General features: G+C 40.6%; 1 protein-coding gene across 3 annotated transcripts in view; it reads right to left on the bottom strand.

The window, feature by feature from the left end:
* The window catches only part of peak1 (pseudopodium-enriched atypical kinase 1), a 105,460-nt gene extending 87,469 nt beyond the window's left edge, over nt 1-17,991 (bottom strand). For all 3 annotated transcript variants that reach the window (XM_085282822.1, XM_085282820.1, XM_085282819.1), the window contains exon 1: nt 17,692-17,991. The gene's annotated coding sequence lies outside the window, so the exon portion shown is untranslated. The remainder of the gene's footprint in view (nt 1-17,691) is intronic.
* Nucleotides 17,992-23,497: the final 5,506 nt, after the last annotated feature.

The raw sequence follows: 23,497 nt of genomic DNA on the forward strand, positions 1-23,497 counted from the left end.
CAGTCACAAACCTCAGCTCGCATTAATTATGCCAACAGACTAAGCCAATCCAAACCCCTTCTCCACAACACATCACATCCTGATTTCTCTTTAAAAGCCATGACTCAACAGAAATTAGACATGAACCACTCCCCTGCCCTAAAGTCATCCCTGTAGGCATGGCATTCTGGATTTTCCCACTTATAATGTAGTCTGCTCAGGCAAGAAACCAAGCTATATAAGGAATTGTTAGGGCAGACCTCTGCTAGTGGCTCTAAACTGTTAGAGTTGGGGGCTGGGGAGTCTACACTGAAAGGTTTTTTTTTTTGTTTGTTTTGTTTTAAGAGGGTCAACTTGCTAAACATGACTAGGCCCTTAATGTATAATCCAACACTAATATTGGCAGAGGGTGGGGGAGGTCGGCAGGTGTGAGTACTGGGAATGTGTCAATATTGGGGAGTACCCACAAGTATTTGGTGAACATTTATACTAGGAATTAAGCCACTTTTTTTTAATAGTCATTACTCTTTGCAGTATTTTTAAATTGTAAGGTATGAGAGGGACAATGAAGGAGAAACTGAGTCTGAGATGCCACAAGTCTCAATAAGCGTGACAAGTTGCATAAGAAGTCAGGGGGAAGTGCTCCACATATGAATTTAAAAAGGTCAGTTCTCCCCGGGTTTATGCTCGAACACTTCTTTCCTCTGGCTCTAATCGGCAGGGCACTACAGTGTTTCTACAAGGCAGACAGACACAAGGAGCTGCACAACTCTTTATGGCAGTTAAGCAATGGTAATGAGGCAAGATACAGAGCTGAGCACACTAGGCTACTGCCACTGCAAAGTGTTTTATTGCATCCCAACAGCACTACTGCACCCACTGCTTGTTCTGTGCCTATATTGTAATGGCTCTGCAAACTTTGATGAATTACTAGCGGCTGATTGCGCTATGGACATCTTTCATGTATAACGTTTGGGAAATCGTTACTCTAAGATCAAAACTGAAAGGCTGAATCGACCTGCTGTGTCGAGAGTAGGATTTGTAACAGGTTCTGACATGACAACTCGCATGTTCAGCAGCCCGTTTGATCAAAAGAAATCTCTATGGGAACGAAACATGCCAAACTCAACAGAACCCAAATCAAGGGCTTAGCGTGTTACTACCCCCCATATCACACATGACATTATGGTCTCTGAACAGAAATGCAAAGTTTTAAAGACACATGCATGATAGCTTACAGCAATCCTGTGAACAGGATCACTGCAAAAGTATTTGATTTACAGAGACACGGAGTGTAAAGCTATGAGGGCTGCCATGATGCTAAAATACCGATACGCAGGAAAATACTAAAAAAACATTTTCAGTACCACGGGGAAGATTTTGATCCCACCCTGCAACAACAGAAGTAATGATGAAGTCACATCTCGAAAAAGTCGACTTGCTAATTTTCAATGAATTTGCCTATTTTTCCCAAGTTTGGCTCGTCCCCACTCTTAGGTTTACTGCTAGAAGAATAAACAAGGCTGAAGGGAGTAGGGTTTGGTTTTTTGTAGTATAAGAGGAAACCCCAGTGCTTATTCCTAAACCGCAAGGTGACAGAATTCACAGAATGTACTCACATTTAGAAAAAAGACAACTTTCATTGTGTAAATTGTGGTGGGAAACTTGAGAAACTTCAAAAGGATTTTATCATCATGAGGCTCCTCTGCTCTGCTCAGCTCGCTGTTTCTGTGAGAAACTCATGCATCCCAAGGTCTGTTATACATAAAAACCCTGCCTTCTTTATCTGTGTTTAACAGGTATTAATTACCCTTCACTTTATGCTGAACAAAGAACCTTGTGTGCATTGTCACCCCTCACAAAACACCTATCCCGGGAAACAGGGTGGACTCAAATATCATACAAATAAAACACCAAAGGACATGTTAAAGCCTTGATTTCAGTTTTAAGGAGTTTAACATTCAAAATAAGGTTCTGTTGTCTTCATGGGATGTGCAGATGTTTGTCCCTTTCTTGCATGTGTTTCCATTAGCTGTATGTCCAGGGTAAATAGGCGAGGAAGTCACAGGACGGGCAGCTGACTGCTATGGTCCACAGAGCATATCTTCAGGCCAAGACCCTGTTCATAAGATAACAACTTTACCATGACCCTCAGAGGAAATATTTGAGCAAAAAGAGGCTCAAATCCAGTCACTGGATAGTGCTAAATGCATTCACCAGGAATAAAAAAACAAAAACAAACCCCCCCCACTCCAACCTCATTCAGCATCAGCCAGCCACTCCGTCTCTCTGGTAAATGGATTATGTCATGACTCAAGCATCTTGTAACCTAAGCAGACTGTGACAAGTGACTGAGTAGATGTAATATGTGTGAAAGAATAACCATGCAATGCTAAACAATGAGCTGGAATGGAGTGCTACCAAGTAGTACATTAACCATGATGTCATTAATGGGCATCTTAGAGCCAGGGCAGAAAAAGCACCAGATCCGATCCAAGAGTCAGGGCCTTGCATTGTATTTAGATGGCATCGGTCACTATATTTAAATGCGATTCTGCAGGAGGACAGAAAGGGAGCCTGACGTCTTCCATGCTGCTTAATAAAATCCTGTTATCACAGGCCTAATGTGAGATGTTTCAATTGTCTTGCTTTCGTAGTATTTATACATTTTTCTCGATCTATGTTCCTTCTAAACTCCCCGGCTTTCTTTTCCCTTTCTCTAAATACAGTGGGCCCACTGTTCAACTCCCAGGGTGGGAAGCTGGCTCTACATCTGACACATCCAAGGACAAAAGGGAAACTCCAGATTGCCGTGGTGAGGGCAGCCACCCGTGGCAGTGCTCAGCAGGATTCCAGTTGTTTATGGTTGGCACTAATTACAGATTGGGAGACTCACCAAGCTCTAGAAACTTCAGTTGGCACAAAGAAAGGAGAAAACGCGCTTTGACAAGAAAAAACACAGGGTAACCATTAAGACTGTCTCCCCTTGCAGCAAGCCAGATAAAACATGGAGTGATGTAAACTCATTAGGATGGCTGAAAGGCATCACTCAGGATCGAATTGAAACTCCAAGGCAAACGTTCCCTTCTGCATGAACGCAATGTTTTTACATTATTGCTACCGTTATGTAAAGAGCATGCACGTGTGAAGTTGAATTCAGACTATAAGGTGTTGCTAATCAGAGCCTGACTGATACTGTGTCAGACGACTTTTGTTATGTGTAGTTATGACTCAATAAAAACATAATATGACAACGCAGTTTAAAAATAATCTTGTTTTGTTGTCAACTTTCTCCCATATCTGCTTTTTAGATTCTCATTTATGGATGCAGATACCAAATAGCCAACTGTGGTTGATATATCAGCCACGCTGATACATACATGAGATTAAGTATCTCATCCAATAGGAGATGAATTCCTCCTTTTTTCAAAGACACCTGTCTTTAAAGAGCTCTCCAAAGCTGTCTTCATCTTTCTCACTAAATATGGTTTTCTGCCCAAAATTCACCAGCGACAATTTGTCTCCTGCACCAACACTTTAACAGCATACAGCATCTTGTTAACTGTGCGAACATATTTTCTTTTCCTTTCAAAGACTTGACTTACAAGCTAATAGCCCATTAGGCCCCAAAAGGTGAGCAAGTTTAAAAATAGCATAAAGTTCAGACATAATGATTTAAAGGTACAGCTTATATTAAGTCAGAATAAAAACTTCAAAGAAAGAAATACAATTGTTGAACATAGCTGTTTGTTTGAGCTGACAAGAAAGGTATCGGGAGTCAGAGAAGGAAATTAGCAAATCAAACGGAGCGCTGAGTAAAATCCAGCAGACAGTCCCTTTGAAATGTACACTGCAGAGGAATGCTTTATCCAAACAGAGTAGCTCACTGCTTTGCAATTAAACACTCAAGTATGTTACACTCCCCTAAGCTTAGTGCTAGTTAGTTTCCCTTGTTTCAAATGAAACTAACAGCTTTTAAATTAAAAAAAAGAAAATGTAAACATAAAACAATCTTAAAAAAAATTTGAAAGTCTTCTTTGTTCTATCCAAATCTTTGATCACATCTATGATGAGCCCTGGAAGGTGAAACATTTGCTTTTAAGTGTTTTCATCCATTCATTTGGATTCTGGAAATTTGTTTGTTGAGCTCTTAATCAAGAAAATTAGTCTGATTTCCAACTAAGCTGGATACTATATGGAAGATGAAGCTTAGTTTTTCATGCACAGACTTAACTTGAGTGAGCTGGCTGGAAATATCTATTGTCAAAGTACACTTGGTAACTAACTTTAGCACTTTTTGAATAAAGTAGTATGAATAAATATGAATGAGTTGGTATGACTGTGTCAGTAAAATAATTCTTGATTTCTAAATGTATTGAAGTCATGTTTATTTTAAATGAGATTTGAATAAAGATTTTGATTTATATCTACTATTAATAACATTATTGCCTAATAACAACTTGTGTCCCACATCATTACTCATCGCAAATGAAACAAACTTTCTCTTATCTCTGATCTCCTATGCTACCATCAGCAGAGACTCTGTCACATGTTGGTGCAGGTGCTCTACTCTTGTATTTGGAGAGAAAAAGATGTGCTGGCAAAAAAAAAGAGAAATTTGCAAGCCAGATACGCATGTATGCTCTATTTTTACATCTTTACATCTTATTTCCTCTTCAGCGAAGCGAAGAAAACAAACACTCAACATTTCTAATGAAACTCCTCCTTAATATGCCAAAGAAAACCCGAGGGAGGAACGAACCCTTATGTCTGAGCATCATATTTTTACTTTGATCTCACAATATGCCATCCCAGGACTGAATCCAGACATAAAAAATTAACTGCATAATGGAGCTTGTGCTGCTGTATCCTGTTTGCCAGCCACGTGCTCATTGGCCAGTTTGTGCACAACCTCTGTTCCTGTCAGTCAACAGTCCTCTGGATCATAGCACTCCCAGCTCCTCCTCCTCCTTCTTCTGTTCCTGGCCCAAATCTAGTGTCTGAATGCCAAAACTTGGGCTGGACACCGACCTGCTATCATGATCACCATGAAATTTCACAGGCAACGAGTTAGTTCAAACACAAAATCTGCAAACTTGTTTCTCTCATCCACCACTTATTCTTTCCCAACATTCTCAGACAGACACGTCACACTCGTCTCATCCCCTGCAGACATTTTGCCAGGGGTCCCCGATGAGCTGCTAGCCTGATATAGCTGTGGTATGGGCTGGGGTGTGGGCCAGAGTCTGAAGGAATGGGAGTGTTTGTTTTCTTCCCATTCAATCTTCATGCGATCAAGATCATGTCGCGCACCATGATCTTCATCAAGCCCTTGCACCACCAGGAAGGAGTTACAGAGATATGACATGCACTGTTATTGCTAATGAGATCACAGTGTGGATAGGCTGTGTGTGTGCGTGTGTGTGTGTACTCAGTGTGACAGAGAATGAAGCGGGGGGGCTTCGATGAGTTAAAAATGTAATTTGAGATGTTCCCTCGCTCTGCTGGGCAACTTAAAAAAGGGGTGAGTCTGCAAATTTAATTTGAGCAGCACCAACAGGATTATTTGTGGGAAAGAGTCTTGCTATGTCAGGCAAGGTCAGGCAGGAGATGTTTGTTTACAAGTGGGGAGGTGGTGAATGCTGGGAGGCTTTTTTGTGAATGTTGTGTAACGTCGACGAAATGCCAGGTGACAGAATAAGGTACGATTGCTCTTCTCACTGTAAAGTGCACAGCTTTTGAAATGCTCTTCTGTTCAGTCCAAATGTAGATTTAACTCACAGGACTAAGGAAGGACAAAAGATGAATCATTTATGGGCCAAAGCCAACTTTTACTACCGAGCTTGACCTTAATTTGAAAATTTCTACTTCTCAGACCTGTGAGCGAGCGGTCACTCGCCACTTTACGAGGTTTACAGAGTCAAAAACAGTACCATCCACTGCAAAGGTCCTGCTATAAATCCAATGCTGCTTCAACTCTATGATGATGATTCTTCTCGATGTGGTTTGTGGTGCTTATTTCACATTTACTGCACTGCGGTATAATACATGCAGGATGTTAGGGTTGTGCTGATGGACGATGATGCCGTTGATTGATGATGGTCAAAGTGCGCAGTAACAGCTCGCCAGTCAAGGTGATGTTTAGCTCATCTCCACACTGATGCATTAAACAGACATTATCATTATTATGACAATCATAATAAATTGTGCCTTCCTTTTATCTCGCTTCTGAACTTGCGCACCCACACACCCCTAAATATATCTGTGCTGCATCAGAAGTTCACGTCGCAGACTTCAGGACACTTTGAAATTAATGTTTTGTGTAGAGCGGCTATACTGATTGATGGACAACATTAAATGACAGAAAACAGAAGGATATTTTTGACTGATGCGACTGTGCTCCTTGATCACATCTCCTTATTTTTGCCCCCATCCACTGTGAAAAACTCCAAGAACAGCAGAAGAGAGACAAGTAAGTAATCTTACACATTTAACAACGTGTCCACTTGTGTTCACGAATTACAATAAAGGTAATTAATTCAAGGCTGTATGTCTTTCATTTGTTTTTCCTCCTGCCCACAGAATCATTTATGCCACTATAAGTGCAAACATCAATGCCAACAAGCTATATGATCACTACATGTAAAAACAGCAGCGGGATGCCAAATAATGAAAATCTTTTTTTTTTTAATCTTTTATCAAAACCACTGAACAGATCGTTTTTATTGTTTTGGTTCTGTGGTTTCATGTTGTTGTTATTTTATTTCTGTTTTATGATGTAACTAAAGTGCTTTATATTTCATATACTCCTAATAAGGCGGCTGTGTCTGTTTATCCACCTTCACTCTACGATTTCATGTGATAGCAAATGTGATTTTCATGTTACTGAAATCTCACCAATACTGTAATATTGGGCATATTAACTGCCCAGCTATAAATTTTACTACACCGTCCACACCCAAATGGGTCTCTATTTTTGCCAGTAATTTATGTGCCAACTCTACACTATTCACTTTATGATGTGAAAATTGGGTTCGCTGACATTAAGTCTCCTTGATGGTCTATGCTGAACAAAATAGTAATAAAACAGTGATTAGATTGTAGAAACGCGACACTGCCAGCATACATTTCAGTCACCCGCTACAGTTCAAGACAGCACTTAACACAATGTTCCCAAAGCCCAAATCAGCTAAAGCCGAAGCAACTGAAGACAAATATTGAAGTCAGTCGGGTTCATTAGTGAATTAGAACAAGATTAGAAACAGCCCATCTGACTGTAAGAGCAAAAGATAAAAAACAGACAATTTCTACATTTCACATTTGAATGGGAACAATTGAGTCATGATGACCTAGTTAAGCATTTAGAACGCTGAAAGAAGGTTTAATGCATTTGCAATGTTAGAAAAAGAAACCATTACATAGCGTGGATTTGTAAAGAACCACGCTCATAGCCCCAGTTCGTCTCATCTGTCATTTATGAGACTAAATAATAGGAAGCACCTTAAAGCAACTATGAAACTCAGCAAAACCCTGCATCAAAAAGCATCGTTTATAAGACTTTTCTTTCTACAGGCAAAGCTGTATCACTGACAGCCTTTTTGATATCCAACAAAACCAACTGCAGTTCACCCTGAAAAGTTAACTTTCAGGTTCACTGCTATGGTAAACAAGTCCAAGAGCCTCGAGTTATGTCTGAGAGATCTTAGCACGACGTGGAGCAAGTTATTTTGAGATGCAAGGTGAGTCCACAAGAGTTACTGAGGTTAAAGGCTGGCCAAAAGTGCTCTCAACACATTCCAGCAGGCCAGAATTGTTTTGGCATCGCTGCAGCTACAACCCCTCACCGAGGCTTTGTCCTAACTCAAACAAATACTTGTGCAGATACATCACCGCAGATTGATGCCCGAAGAGGAGATTATCCTGCCATATATGGAGTTCAATACAGCTCATGTAACACTTCCTTTAAATCTACACAACTTGGAGCTATTCTCCAAAATTCAACATGAAAAAAAAAAAACATTTAAAAAAAGGAAAACTACAGACATGGAGACAGAGAGAGCATTTTCCCCCTCCTCTTAGACAGGTTTTGTCAGAGGGCTTTCTGTTTCCCTGTTCGGTAACGCTGGTCCAGTGTAAAACTCTGTCAGAGCAAATCCCCTAAAGCAGTCACTAGGCCAGCCTGATGCCAACACTGTCCTAGATCAAAAGCCGGCGCTGAGAAACACTGGTGATGCAGGGGATATTGTTCACCTGCTCCAGAGATGTATGATGACTGTGCCGAGAATGTGTGCAGGTGTACAGCACGCACATGAGCAGGGCGACCTCAGATGTATGAGCACGTCTGTATAGTTAGGAACGTCAGGTTTACATTTAAAACATCTTTACTTCAGTTATTGGCATTACCCCTTATTACCCTTCCTATTATAGGTAGGTGACAGAAAGAGGAAAATGATATATTTGCAGTAGGGCTGGGCCATATTATACCGTTCACGGTAATACCGGTATAATGTTAGGCAACGATAGGAAAATGAAATATCGCGATAGAATGGGAGTAAAACGCGCATGCGCAGTGCCTTTGTTTTCATACGCACATGGCCGATTGTTGAGTGAAACAGATGAACCAGAATTGGTTTGTAAAAATGGTGCAACTTCAGTGATGTGGAACTGGTTTGGTGTTTGTCCATCAGATACACAACAAAGCACATTTTTTTGCAGAACATGCAAGCGGCCGTTGTTATTGTCATATTTGTCGGACTAAGATGCTCTTAAATCTGGGAGTAATCTGGGTCCTAAACTCCGTATGCTTCAGGTCAAACAACACTGCAGCATCACTAAGAGTTAAAAACTGTCTAAATTCTTTCATCTTTAATAAAACGATCAGCATTGCTGCTTTACCAGGTGTAACTATAAAGTTTAACTTCCAGGCATCCATGAAAACAAAAGTTATTACATTTAACGGAGTTAGAAGTTAGCAGGAAGCTAGCGGAAGTTAGCTCGCTAGTTTCGCTAGTTACCTAAGCATGATATAGCATGTTCTGACTGAGAGATTTCTGAAAAAAATCAAACGTACAGCTCTGCTATCACTTCCAACATAAATGAAGGCAGGAAACTAAACAGCAGTGACGTTTGTAGGGTTACTGAAGTTGGGCTAGCTGATATATAATGATGTGCTACGTGATCGCTAGCGACACAGCTATGTTAGCATAACATAAACAGTGAAGCTGGAGGACGAACACTAACACTTTTCCACTTATAAAAGTTAACGTGAAGGTTCTTCATGGTTAGAGACAAATGCAATCGCATGGCAGGATGCTGTAAACGGACCAAACTTCAGTCAGGAGAACAACTGAGATAATCCATCCACAATAGAAGGTTAGTCATTAATATACTGCAACAACATGGGAATAGAGCAGCTACCAGAGAATTCAACATTAATGAATCAATGGTACAGAAGTGGAGGAAGCAAGAAGAATGAGTTTAATAAAGTTTGATTTATCTGACTGCTTTGTTTCGCTTAATGTGCCTTATAATCCTGTGCACCTTATGGTCCGAAAAATGCGTACTGCACACTACAGTTTAATGTTGCAAAGCACCTCTTTTTAACTTCAGTGGATATTATACATGGTTATGCTCAGGATATGTCAGCACATTTCTACTGGAAATGCCTTTTGGTTAAACTTTCAGCAAGGAATTTGCATTTGCACTGTTACATTTTTATAAAGCTTTAATGTACATAAAAACCAGCTTCTTGTTTAAGTGAAAATAAATGGAAGGTTGTCTTTTTGCGCTAGTAATGTTGTGGAGTTGTATTTTGTCTCGCATCAATTATATCGTCGGTTATATCGTTATCGCAAATTTTCAAATATATATATCGTGATAAATATTTTTGGCCATATCGCCCTGCTCTAATTTGCAGTAACACCAGCAATCTTCTATCTTATAGATCACATTCAAACAAGCCAAATGCCAGACTGCATTTTTGATTTATTGGCACAATAAATATGTGACACAAAGAGATTCAAGGAACTCTAGCGAGGTGAAGAAAAAAAGCCCTTAGTCTATTAGTCTGTGTCCAAAAAAAAAAAAAAAAAAAAAAAAAAAAAAAGTCCTAATCAAGATCTTCGATCAATGATCAAAGAGTACCTGAATATGGCAGAGTGTCTTTCCTTCATCCTGCCACCCCTAATCTTGAATGTCAGTTAAGTGCAACCTGTAGCTCAGTGAGCAAAGAAGAGGAATGATTCGACATCATGAGAACTGGAGGGAGAATAAATTTACATTTCCGGATTTAATCGTCACACAGAGAACCTGAACTGAATTGTGAGATTGCCAAAGCCAGCGCTATAATTCATCTCAGATTTAATCACCAGAAATGCAGAACTGTGGGACCGAGCCTGGAGGCACTCAGCTTCTAAATGAAATTGGAAACCAGATTCGCCCTGATTTTGATCTCCCTCTACATATTGTTAGCTTTTATTTGGCCGTCTTCTGTCCCAGCCTTAGGCAGCAATTTGTGTTAGTTCTCACAGTGAGGGAGGCATAAGGAGCTAAGACAGCAAAGAAGTTTAAAGAATACTTTATTGAGCTTCCTGGTTTGTTTCTCAGCATTTCCTTTATTATTACACTTTAAACAAAAAGTGCATGTGACAGCCCGCACATTTCTCTGACTTAATATAGCCCAGTTAGTATATAACACAAAGATGAACGTGGTCAACCAGTCACCAGTATCAAGACATGGTTGCTGGTCCATATAATCCCATAATCACTGCAGAAATACGTGGTAATTCCAAAGGGTTCCCAAACTTCTTGCCAATGTAAATGGCACTACCCTCCAGCCTAGCGCTATCTGACACACAGGAGTGAATTTAAAATCAAAACGGGTATAGCTTTCAGCCTCCATACTGCTCAATTATCATCCATCCACTTTCCACTAACCACCAAAAGCAATAGCTAATGTAATATTTGACATGACGCACATCAATCAGCTGTTAACTAGACATTAATGAGGCCCTGCATTAGTTTTTACAAGCAGTCGAACCGGTGAAAGGTCTGGAAGACGTCAATAATAAAAGGGGCTTTACGTCACCACTAGCCCTGGTTTTATGGACCCAACAAGACAATGATGATGATGATGACAGGAATAGTCTATCTCACACTCACTAGTGAGATCAAAAGGAGAATATCTGACACCATTAAATCACTGGTGGAGCAGCTTTAGCCCAATAAGCCAGTTTGGGATGTACTAAAAAGCCAAACATTTGCTGCTCTGTGAAGAGGAGACACACTTTTGAATGACACACTTTAGCGAAAGGGCAAAGTTTGACACGGGGCGAGCAGCAGCATTATGTTTTAGGCCAAAGTTATATGGGTCATAACTTAATATAATAGGAAAGTCTACAGTAAACTCTTTGTCTGATTGCTCCTGTCTCATGTTACTCGTCTAATGGATGAATTAAAAAATGCAAGTAATGTGCGTCTGTAAAACAAGCAAACATCGATGTTGGTGAAATCTATTTTATATGCACCACCGCTTTATAATAACACAAGCTCGGCTGATAGCTCGTTAGACTTACATTCTCAAGGTCAGCACTTGAGCTAACAGCTTATCAACAAAGCCACAGCCTTGAATTTCCCAGATAATCACAAATGTTTGCAAAGTCAACATTCTTCTAAAGGTTAAACTAAACATTTCAACAGTGAGTGAATGGGACCTCAAAATAGAAAACAAAGCCAGTGCAGTAAAGATTAGCAACATTAACATTGCGAATTACCGTTTGAATAATAAATCCTGGAGCAGATTTTGCTAGGTATTTGGATTGAGGCCCAACACAGAAACAAATCTTATTAGCTTTTTTAAGGCTTTGTCCCACTGCTTTAATGCACGTTTGAGCACATAAATAACACATGTATGAGGACACCAACTTTCACACAGACCCACACAAATTGGCTGTGGGTGAGACTTGAATGTCCCATTTCTAAATGATCCAACACCCAGGCAGAAGTAGAAGCCTTGTGGCTGACATACGATCCAAATGCTGCTGTGATCTTAATTATCCACAGTGTTCCCAGCACTGACTCAAAAAGTGGTGACACTTGAGCCAACTGGAATGATGACATGTCAGGTCACAGAAATCAGAGAAAAAAACTGAAAAATGTCAGTTGTATTTCCAGCTACTAACACTGAATTACTGAATACATGAAATATCTCTGATTTCATGAATGACAAAAAAAAAAATAACAATAGTCAACAATAACAATAGTTCTGCCGTTCATCCAGTAAATTCATTTGAACTTCTTCTGACATTTTCCTACCTGGATGACTTGGATGACATTACACTGACTTTTGGTAAGCGCAGTGTTATTGCCTGATAGCTGCAAAATGTACTCAGAAGAAGTCGCGACCTGGAGCTGCCAGCATGAATTACACCGAGACCAGACTTCCCAAACAAAACACAATCGGGCTCCAGCTTTGCCTCGATCATAGACAGAGCTGAAGATTTGGAGATGGCTTCTAGCCCACACTGCACTTTATCAGGATCCAATGACCTTCTAAAATCAGGAGTGTTTTTGCTGTGAAACAGCAACATGGCCAAATGCCTCACAATGTAACAAGGTGAACAAGGACTGTGGCATTTAATAAATAAAAAAATAAAAAAAGAGGTACGTGTGAATTTTAAACAAGTTTGCTACTTATACTGAAATAATACATTTTGACCAAAAAAAAAAACAAAGATATAAAACTACATTGTTTCTGTCAACTGGCTAAACTTCAGTCCATGCAATCCTGGTAGCAACATGTACTTTCAACTAGTTTTCTTGATTGTGTCCACAACAAACACTACACATGCCCGGTCACAGGAAGCGTGACTGCTTCATGGCTCCATTACTCGACTGTTGCCAGGCTAACTTCACCACAGCTGCCTGTAATGTGTGTTGGACTTCTAAGTTAGCAGCATAGAGAAGAATTACATTAGTTGTTTCAAGTTTGCGTTTTGTTCTTTTCCAGGAATTAGATGAACTACACACATTGTATACTAAAATGTTACCAGTATGAAATCCTGAGAATGTCACTGATTCTCATTCTGATACTGATGTTTTTCCCATAAATTCTGTGTGCTTCAAATCACAAGTTAAGTACAGCCAGGCCTTTATTTGTGAATGCATGGACAACTGAGTGTGGAATATTGAAATAAATGTTAACGACAGTGGTGGGGGTTTCCAGATCCATTGTGTGAGGCTCAACTTTGGTCACAGAGGCACTGTGGGGGCATCCATGTGCCATCCATGTGACCGCAGAGCACAGTCACTGCAAAGCACATGTGGATCTTGTAAGCAGGCTCAGAAATAGTATAACAACTACTCCTTCATGGTGTGCCTGTCTACAAGAAAGTACTAAGCAAAATTACTTATGAGAAAAAAAATATTTACATCCTTATGGTAATCTGTATAAAGATAATCAATGCAGGAAAATAGTCCCAATCACTGATAGACTGTATCATTATTAATACTGATACATGAGTAAATCTTTCACCATTGTAGCTATATTTGCGCTGGACTGCACTAACTGCTCATCATCAATCCAAAGTAACTGTAGTGGCACTGAAGTACAAAATGGCAATAAAGTAAATATTCACATGAACGACAAGGAGTTTAAAGTACTTAAGTCAAAAGCCTACTGCCCCCAATCTCAACGTATATCAGGAATGCAAAGATGAACCTGATAGAGAGTGAAAGACTTAAAATATAAACCTCACTTTGACGTAAAATCCAGGTTAAAAGCTGCAGTAATAAGATCTGAATCTGGTACCACTGCTACTTTTATACAACAGGAATGCCTTTGAGCAGCTGTATGTGTGTACATCTCATAACCCCTGGGTCACACCTGTTACCTTGCTAAACCTTTGTCCCAGAGCAAGCTCAGGGGTCAAGGATCAAAGGTCATGGTGTCACATGACACATCCTTGACAGATTTGTTTCGGTCCAGTCATACTTATACCTTCTACCATCTGAGAAATGACCTTTTTTTAGGTTGCTGAATTTTCTGCAAAGCAAACACCTTCATAATAACACCAATTATCAGCATTATTTCTTGTAAACTGAAACAAAAACAAACACAGGTTCTAATGAAATGACAGACTAAGGGTGTGAGAATAACTTTCAATTCATGACGGGTTTTCTGCAGTTAAGCAAGGATGATGCATACTGCAAATCTCTAACACTGACTTAACCATGCAGTCCCACATAACGCACTTCAATAACCTCCAAACAGCAGCACTAAAAGATCAAGTTGCCAGAAAATACTTGAGCTCAATTAAGTCCCACCCACACTGGAGGAAAACGACTTTGTATTGCATAAATGTGCCTCCGTGTCAATTCTGGCTGATAAATGCCTAAAAGCTGCAGCAGAGTGGGATGCACTAACAAAATCGTACAGAACCTCGAGGTAGACAGAGGCAGAAAGAAATGAGCGATCAGCAGGAAGAATAAGAAAGCTGTGGGACTGTAAGCAAGTTATTTTCTTACTGCTCAGACATCTAAATTTTGTGCACACAGCTAATTGAGTTTAAAAATTCCAATCCTAAACCCATATGCTCCAACTGGACACAACATGGGCACTCCCATATTGATTTGCTGTTTGACTTTGTGTTTTCACTTAAATATGAAAAACCTCATTACGGTATAGGTAATATTGCAATTATGCAGCAGTGTATCTCAGGACGTGCTATGAAGTAACACCAGAGTAATGTAGCACCTGTGTAAGTAACAAGTAATGTGTAATAAACTGACTTTTTTCGAATAATATCCAACATTAGGCACCAGGCACTGACATCAATAAAGCTTCATCAATATAGCGACCTCGTCATGAGACTCAGATTAATCCATAACATATTTTACTTTAATGTGTTCAGCGCTGTCACGCTGCTCTGTACCAGAGTAAGGATGTTTAAACACAAAGCTCATTAGCTCAAACTACAGTAATTTATGGAGAGCGAAATCCTGTTTGTATGTTTTCAATTTCATAAAACATTCAAAAAACAACACTGTAAACTTCCTATCCAGAGGGATAATATTACTGACCCCGTGAAATGAACAATCAGGCAGCACATACAGTGTGTGAATGTGTGCGTGAATGGGTGGATGACTGGATATGTAAAGTGCTTTGGGGTCCTTAGGGACTAGTAAAGCGCTATATAAATACAGGCCATTTACCATTTACATAATCTACTGATGAAGATTCTTCAGCCATTCTGAGTCATATTCTTGGTTACACCTGACTAAAGTTTGCACTGTTAAGTTTTCATACAACAACTTTTTTTTTGGAAATCCACAGGCTGTTTTATTTATTGAGAAAAAAAACTGTACCAGGATCCACTTTTTAAAAAAAAAAAACCCAAACAAATAGTATTTGACAAACAAATAGGAATGACACCCAGTTCAGGCAAAACTCTGGGTCACTGAACTAACCAGCTAACAAAGACAACTTTCATTCCAGTTCACAACACAAAAAGATTCTGAGACATGTCTCCGACCCAACGCATCATCCAAGGCATTTACAAAAAGGAGCCCAGTGTAACGTAAAAGGTCATTTAGATCCCATTTATATCATTTACAGTTTGGTAGCATAGATCAGCACCACACCTGACAATCTGTGATGGGCAAACAGCAAGGTCAAAGGCAAAAAAAAAAAAAAAAGAAGAAAGAAAATGCTATTATATCTTGCTCCAATCACCTCAGCATATAGCCCTACTGCCAGACTGCACCTCCATCAGTCAAACAGCGAATCATAAAACCTCTTGCAGCTCTGTCAACCAGAGAAAACACTATCTTCTTGTTGCTCACCACAAAGAATGTCAGGTATGTTTGCAACTCTGAGATACTGCAAACAATCCAACAATTTTTGTGTTCGCACACTTCAGGACGGGGGATAAGCATCCACAGGGCACTTATCAGAAGGGAAATCTGAGATCGGCAACTTGGCCTCCCTCTCGTCTGCCTCCACCGGGTGAGGTAACAATCCCAGATGCCCACCTTTGTTGACATTGTAATCAAAACAAAAGAAAGGAGCAAGCAAAAACAAGGACCGACAACCTCAATCCCACATGAACGCACAAAGCAGAGCTCGTTTATCAAGAGCTCAGCGTCCGCTTCTGTCAACTTTTGCTGGCAGTGACTCGTAACACTGAAACAGAAGAAAGTTTTACTTTTACAATCAGCGATAAAAAAAAATCAAAACAAAAACACCAGACCAATTAATACTTAATTAGACCAAAGTAAAGGGTATTTTAAGAAATCTGGCAATTCTTGTTTTTCCTCCTCTTTAAAAGTAACGCAGAATCCATGACGATCTTCAAAAACAACGGGACAGACAGTTGACTACAGATAACACGCCTGGCTCGACAGATGGAAGGCAAAAGTATCACTTTTTTTAAAAAAGGGTGCTCGAGCTCAGTTTTTAGGTAGCAATTTAAGGAAGGTTTTCACAACACTAGTGGTGAATTCTGTATTATATTTAAAGCTGTAGATTATAATTTCAGCCTTGTGATTAGGCCATATTAAAGAAACAAAACAGAAAAAAACAAGCTGACACAACAAACAGATGCATTTGAAAAGCAGTCCCAGTGAAATGCAGGACAACAGCATCTATTTTGCAACACAGGTCCCACTGTTGGGTTTGATTTAAATGGCTAGTTGAGTGGGATACAGGAGGATCGGATTCTCTTTTCTTTCTTTTGTTTTTGGTTTTTTGGTAAGATGATCATGTGATCATGAAGCCCAGTGTTAACAATCAGTTGAATCTCTGAGTGGGAAGAATGACACACAAACTGGTGAACCGACACCTGTTTATCAGTATTGCAAGGAGGACTCTAGCAACCCACTCACTCCAAACAACCAGGAGGTGATCTTTAAATACATGCAGTTTATGCATTAAAACAGTACAATCTATAGGGGCACTACATGCATGTGACAGAAAGTTGATTTCTTTTTTTAGTTTTGTTGCATATAATCTGCACATAAATGCACGAGTGTTCGGCGGGGAGGAACGTAACAGTGCTGAGAATAGCGAAACATCCTCTTTCCACTGTGTTTGTTATCCCCATTCAGGGTGGTGACTTCTCTCTCTCTTTCTCCCTCGCTCTCTCTCACACGCACACACACGATCCCATCTCCCACTCCCCACTAAAAGACCCCTGGTGTTCCCTGGACCCCTGTTTGGTCAGCAGTTTAAAGTTAAGCTCTGCCTATCCTGTTCTGTAAACACGGCCAAGCTGTGTTTTGGGGATGGGCTCAATTCCACACCAGGTGTACGCAAAACCACACACGAGTGGCATCTTTTTGTTTGTGCGTTTGTTCTTAAACAAACTGATCTGTAGCCCTCCACTTCAGCCTTCACTCACTCAACTTATGACAGCAGCAGCAGCTATGTTACAAAGTCAGCACGCAGTCACTGATTAGCTCTCAGTTCGCTGAAGCCGAGCACGGCTAGCAAACTTCTCCGCTGGCTTCTCCTCACATCTCTATCCTGCACAAATCTGACATTACAACACGGAACCGCTAGTTTTTGGGGGGTTTTCCCTCCTCAAAGACACGACATACCTTCGCTGACAACCTGGAACTTGGGCAGCCGCAAGAAACTAGCGAGACTTGTGGCTGAGACACTTTCAATTTTGCGAAGGGGGGCGAAAAATGAACCCATAGCTAACTTTTCCATACCTTTTTTGAACGGCGAAGAGCTCCTCGTCGATACTATCACTTCTTGGCAGCCATGAACCCCGCTTCTGACAGCGTCGCCCTCGGCAGGAATAACGACAAAATCTGCCTGTGTTGTGCGACTGTGTGAGTGTGTGCCGCTCAACTCTTGCCAGTGCCCGTGATTTCTCCCACACCGCTCCTCTCTGCGTGGCTCCAGCAACAGCCGCTGCAGTTTTTTCCACCAGCCTGGCGCGGGAGCGAGCGCCCGGGATACTGGGCTGGCCTGAGAAGCGCGTGAACGCGCAGTTTGCAGGAGAGACGCCGAAGTGGGAAAAGTGGCCCTAAGAGATAAACAGGTCCGTGCGCTGTGACAAGGTAGTACAGATGCACACAGAGTAGTGTGTTAGCGACTGGGTAAAGGTTTTATCTGCCCTTGCGGTTTGTGTTTAGCTTAACCCAAATACACATATGTAGTCTTCAGGAAATCTGACTTTACTTTTACCATTTCTATATCGAGTGCGTGCATTTAAAATAAAGGTTATCTGAATACTGAGCGACTTCACTATATGTGAACTGAAAGAGTTATTTTCAGTAAAGCGATAAAAAAAACACCGATGCACTCTGCGAGTCTATTCTCATACATTATTTGAAGTGCTACTGTTGTGACATTTGTACAGCGCCATGTCCTTTCTGTTAATGGCAAACACGGTCATTATCGGTGACGGTAAATTATGACGTTACACTTCAAAGCACAAATTCATTTCCAATACTTCATAATCAAAAACTAATTATTCAAAACCTCATCTGTCTTGGAACGACAGTTTGAAAGGAGGCAAACAGATGGATTCAAAGGCGCCCCGAGTGCATGCGTGCGTGTGTGTATGCACATGTGTGCATATGTCTGTTTGTGTGTAATAGTTATTGAAACGCGTTGAGTGCAGTTATTGAGTCTTTTGTTGACGTCATGCTTCTCTTAAGGGATGGTGACCAATGGAAAAAAAGAAATCCCCTCCTCCTGCTGCCTTCAGGCCCCCACAGCCAACTGAGTGTTAAAAACTAAACAGATATGAAACCACATGTAAGGAAAAATGTGTCATTTTTTTCTAACAGTTTGTACACTTGGCAACCAAGTGTGTGTGTGTGTGTTTAGGTTAGAGTATCAAACTTTGGTGTGATAGATTACAGATTAAGGGTTTTGGTTTGTGCCTAACAGAAAGGAAATAGGGTTTTGACAGGGGGTAACATCTGTGGCTTCGGTTTCACCTTGGAGGAAAAACGGTCAATTAACATAACACATAAATAATATCCTGGGTGGCAGCAACCTTGGTTTAATAGTACAGATCACATATTCTACCAGAGAATTTGGGAATAAGAGGAGAACCTGAAGGCAACATACTTGGGAAGAGGAGGAGGAACTGAGCCAGAAGTTGACATGTGGAAATGACTCAAGTTTTTTTTTTCCTCATCACATTCCAGGCATTGTTTCCTCCTCCTTACTGCCCAGGTCCTGGGCACCGAGGCCAAGGACTTTCCAGGGCTGGAGGAGAGTGAGTATGAATGAATGATGGATAAAAGGAAGCGGAAGGATGACTCTGATTTTCTTCTTTTTGCACGTGCAGAGTCACTTTGTCCTTCTCCAATTAAATAAATACAATGAAGCGGCATTGTTTCATCCTTTGTTGCCCCAGACCTTCTCTATGAGTGCCATGCTTGTCTGAGTAATTTGAAGAATATGAGCCTGTAAAATTACAAAAACTATTTTGGTATCGCAGTCACATGCGGCTCAAAAGTGTCTAAATGCAAGAAAAAAAAGAGACACTTCTATATTTTTTGGACAGCTTTTTATGTTGTAAGCAAAGAACATTTCATCAGAGTGGGAGCCGGGTTCAATGAGAGAGTGAGGCAGAGACAGGGAGATGTGAGTCAGGGTCGGCAAAAGAAAAGCGGTGAAGTTTGGACTGACTCATTGAAAGTAAGTGCACTGTCCCTGATAATAAAGCAGCAGAAAACTGACATGCAACTTTTTTCCCTATTATGGAACTAAGAGAAGCTGACAGACCACACAGGAGAACATCCATCATCGCTGTGAACCTCAGACACCATTTATCTTGCTACATTTCTGTCTCATACGTTTGCTCGTTATAATGTGTTATTCAAGTAAACCCTCCAGAAAAACTTCCTTTGAAATTTGAGGTGTTATCCATCCCCCGTTACTGTAAACCTCCTACTTCCAGACATAATGAGAATCTGCATCAGCAGATCAGAAACAGACCTTACAGAATGCGTCGGTTCAACTTTTTTTGGCACAAGACGACCGAGACCACAGCTGCAAAGAAGCTGCTCTGCAGCTGACCATAATAAAAGATCTTAATCTCCAATCTGGGAAATCAGCAGCCGAACATAAAAGTGATGCCAATGAACCGGTTTGATCATCTGAGCCCGTTTAAAGATAATGAGTAGTATTAGAAGTAAGGCAGTGCATACAAGCATTTCCATAAATGCATACCAGCTCGTGTAATTAAGCCAACACCAGCTTAGCTCAAGCCTGACTGACTGACAAAAGGTAGGCTCAATCTGACCATAATAGTGCATGTTATTATGGGAACAGAAGCCATTCAGGACACTGAGAGCGTCAAGTGCCAGTTCAGCACATGACGCCTGACTCATCCTCTCTCCTGTGAGTCACTCCCTCCTCCTTTTGGTCCAGGATCAGTGGCTCTCTGCTCCTCTCTCCTAATGTCAACCATTCTACCGCCTGGATACCGGCCAGCGATGCAGGCACTGCCCCGCTGAGGAAGAAGACTTTTTTTTATTTAATTGTTTTGTATTCCACCGGGTGTTTCTCTGTTAAGACAAAAGACTGGGTGTGATGACGGCGTGGCAAGAAGAGGGCAAAAAGAGACGTCACGAGGGACCGAAGTGCTGCTTATCTGTCCCAACAATTCTGTCATGTCCTAAAACAGAGGTTATCACACAAGGCAGACTGGCTGCTTGGAAGTAAGAGGGCAACATGTGAACCTCAAGGGAAAACGTGATAACAAGGCATCACAGGAGCCGCTACCGTCTGCAGTGTATTCCTTTTCCTTGTTGTTTTTACAGCTTTGGCCTAATATCAAAGAGAGAAAAAAAAGCTGTAGTTAAGCTCATTATACAAATGAGCTTATGACCTACTGCACACACTGATGCCATGTACATGAAAGGTGAAAGGTGATCCTCGAAGCTAAAAAGTCAAGCAACTCTAATAACATATGAGATCTCAATGTTAACAGAGCTCTGTAAGATAAAGTTTCTCACCCGTAGTATTTGGCATTGCGAATCAGTTGATCATGTTTGTTGACGCTAACAGGCGTGAATGTACACGTGGGTCAACAGGGCTGAAGCTGAAGCCAAGTGAGGTGGGAATGTGGATGTTTCCCGAGTTATCTCTTTGGGGGGTTTTCAGCAAGGAGAGGACTGAAGAGAAGACCAAAGCTATACTGGAGAACTCATAAAGGAAGACCCTGCTGTTAAATGGATGGATAGGTAGACGGTAACTTTGGGGTACCATGAGTCTATTTATCTATCACCACCAGCAGCTCAAGCTTTTCACTTGACAACTGGGAAATCTCAGGGTTCAAATTTTGTAAACATTGTTTTATCTTGCGCGATCCTGAATTCTCCTCTAGCACTTGTAGAAACCTGCAATCAGCTGGGATCAGGTTATATTCCAGTTTGCAAATGTTATCTGGAAACAGAATCTGCTAAGCATCAGTACCTTAACATGGTCACTGTGAACACGTTTATTCTAACATCACATTAGTCATAGTCAGGTTAATGTACAGATTGCTTATGTGCATAAACAACATAAGGTCTTTAACAGTAAATATTACCCCCAAAAGCTGGCGTTTGATCGGCTTCTGGGCTGTAAAATGTCAGACTTTCACAATGACCTGTTTCCAGAGGTCTCTTCACCAGTGCTGTATAGTGTACAGGAGCTGGGAGCTGGACTTTTGCAATGCAGTGGTCAGCAGCTCACTAGTTCACTGTATGAAATGACATACTGTCTCTGGGAACAGGACATCTGTTCGGAAAAATGTTGGCTGTGCTGCTATGATACATTATGAAGAGGAAGTGTCAGTTGTCACAAAAGGAAACGGGCATCAGTGAAAGGAAACAGGAAGGGCTCACAATGTAAAGTCAAAAGCTAATATAGCACTAACTTAGCAACTTTAGACTTCATATCCAGGCCAGCCTATCATCAGAGAACAGAAACACTTGCGTTCAATTTCTATAAAAATCGCAATATAGAAGTGTTTTACTAAAAAGGATTTATGGCACAGCCTTCTCCTGCGGCTTAATATGATTATGAGAGGGTAAATTCACAAACACGATACAGATGTGAGCCATTGCCCGTGAATGTGCTGCAGATTGCAATGTAATTGTATCTCTCTCTCTGCAAATTACAACAGATCTGCTCAGTTCGCTTCAGCAATCCAAATCTTTTTGACTTCACATATCAGCTGCAAGTAAATAGGCTTAGGTGCCAGCCAAGTAGATTATAGCAGATTAGCTTCTTGGTTTTATGTGTACAGTACACCTACTAAAATCTAGGCTTTTAGACAATGCCAAAGTCAAAGATCCAGAGTAATAAAACCAGCTGCTTTACCATCTACAGTCGTCTAAAGAATGAGTGTCTTCACATCTGACAGAGTCGGCGTTATGCAGCAGGTAAACAAAAAAATTATTCAGAACTCTGACTTGTTGTCTGTTTTCCACTTGCCCACTAATCATAATTTAAGGACAAAAAGAAGTTCTTTTTCTAAATACTGCATTTGTTATTTTAAAATCTAAAATCAAAAACTGACATATTCACTCCTTGATGGAGCACTCCAAGTGTGATCAGAGGCATCCTGCTTGCCTAATTATCCCACAGATGTGTCTACAACTTGATTAGTGTGCAACTGTAGCGAATTAATGGGTTGGATATAATTAAATAAGGCACAGAGTATTCCCAGAAGCACTCTGGCCTCAGTAATTATCAGGTCTGAGACAAAAACTCTACCGAACTGAACTCCAAGCAGAGTCTAGCTACATCCAGGCAGTGCTCTTTATCTGGATAATGAAGTCCCCAGCAGTAAAGCATGGTGGTGGCAGCATCACGTTATTGTGGCATTTCCCTGTTGTAACTTTCTGAAGAATGAATGCAGCCAAAAATGCAAACGCCCTTGAAAGAAGATGAACTGCTCTTGAACCTAGAGGGCAAAGGGAAGACAACAATGACTTGATATACCACAATGCCACAGTGGGTAAAGGATAGTGTTTAAACACCACAAAACGACTGTGGGACACCTGAAGACAGAAATTCAGTTTATAGACTTTCTACATTCATTCTGAACTGCAAGACCTAATAATGTAAACAAAATAATGTATGCAGAGCTTTTAGAGACTTGCATTAAAATTTAAGCAGCTATAGCCTCTTAATATTATTATAATGATAATACTTTCATGATATTATTGGAAAACAGGAGAAAGATTTCAGTGACACTTGTGTTTGCATTAGGATTAACAAAGTTCTTTCTTATCTTAAATATTTCTAAACATGCATTTTCACGCTTCATGTTGGTTTATTAAATACAGATTGCCCCATTTCTAAACAATGTGTACAAAAAGTAAGTGGTCTGAATATTTTCTAAATCCACAGAATAAACTACACTAATGCTAAAAGATACTTGAAAAGCTTGAAGTTGGAAATCTAGGGCAATGGTGTCTTGTGTATTTAGCTCTGATTTCAGAGCAAACATATGGTATTCCCCATCATATCACGAACCTCTCCAAACAAACTGAAGGC

Source organism: Mchenga conophoros, linkage group LG7 (genome assembly GCF_057382185.1).
Source record: "Mchenga conophoros isolate Kocher_MC1m ecotype Shallow Benthic linkage group LG7, M_conophoros_male_GT1.1, whole genome shotgun sequence".
Taxonomy (NCBI): Eukaryota; Metazoa; Chordata; class Actinopteri; order Cichliformes; family Cichlidae; genus Mchenga; species Mchenga conophoros.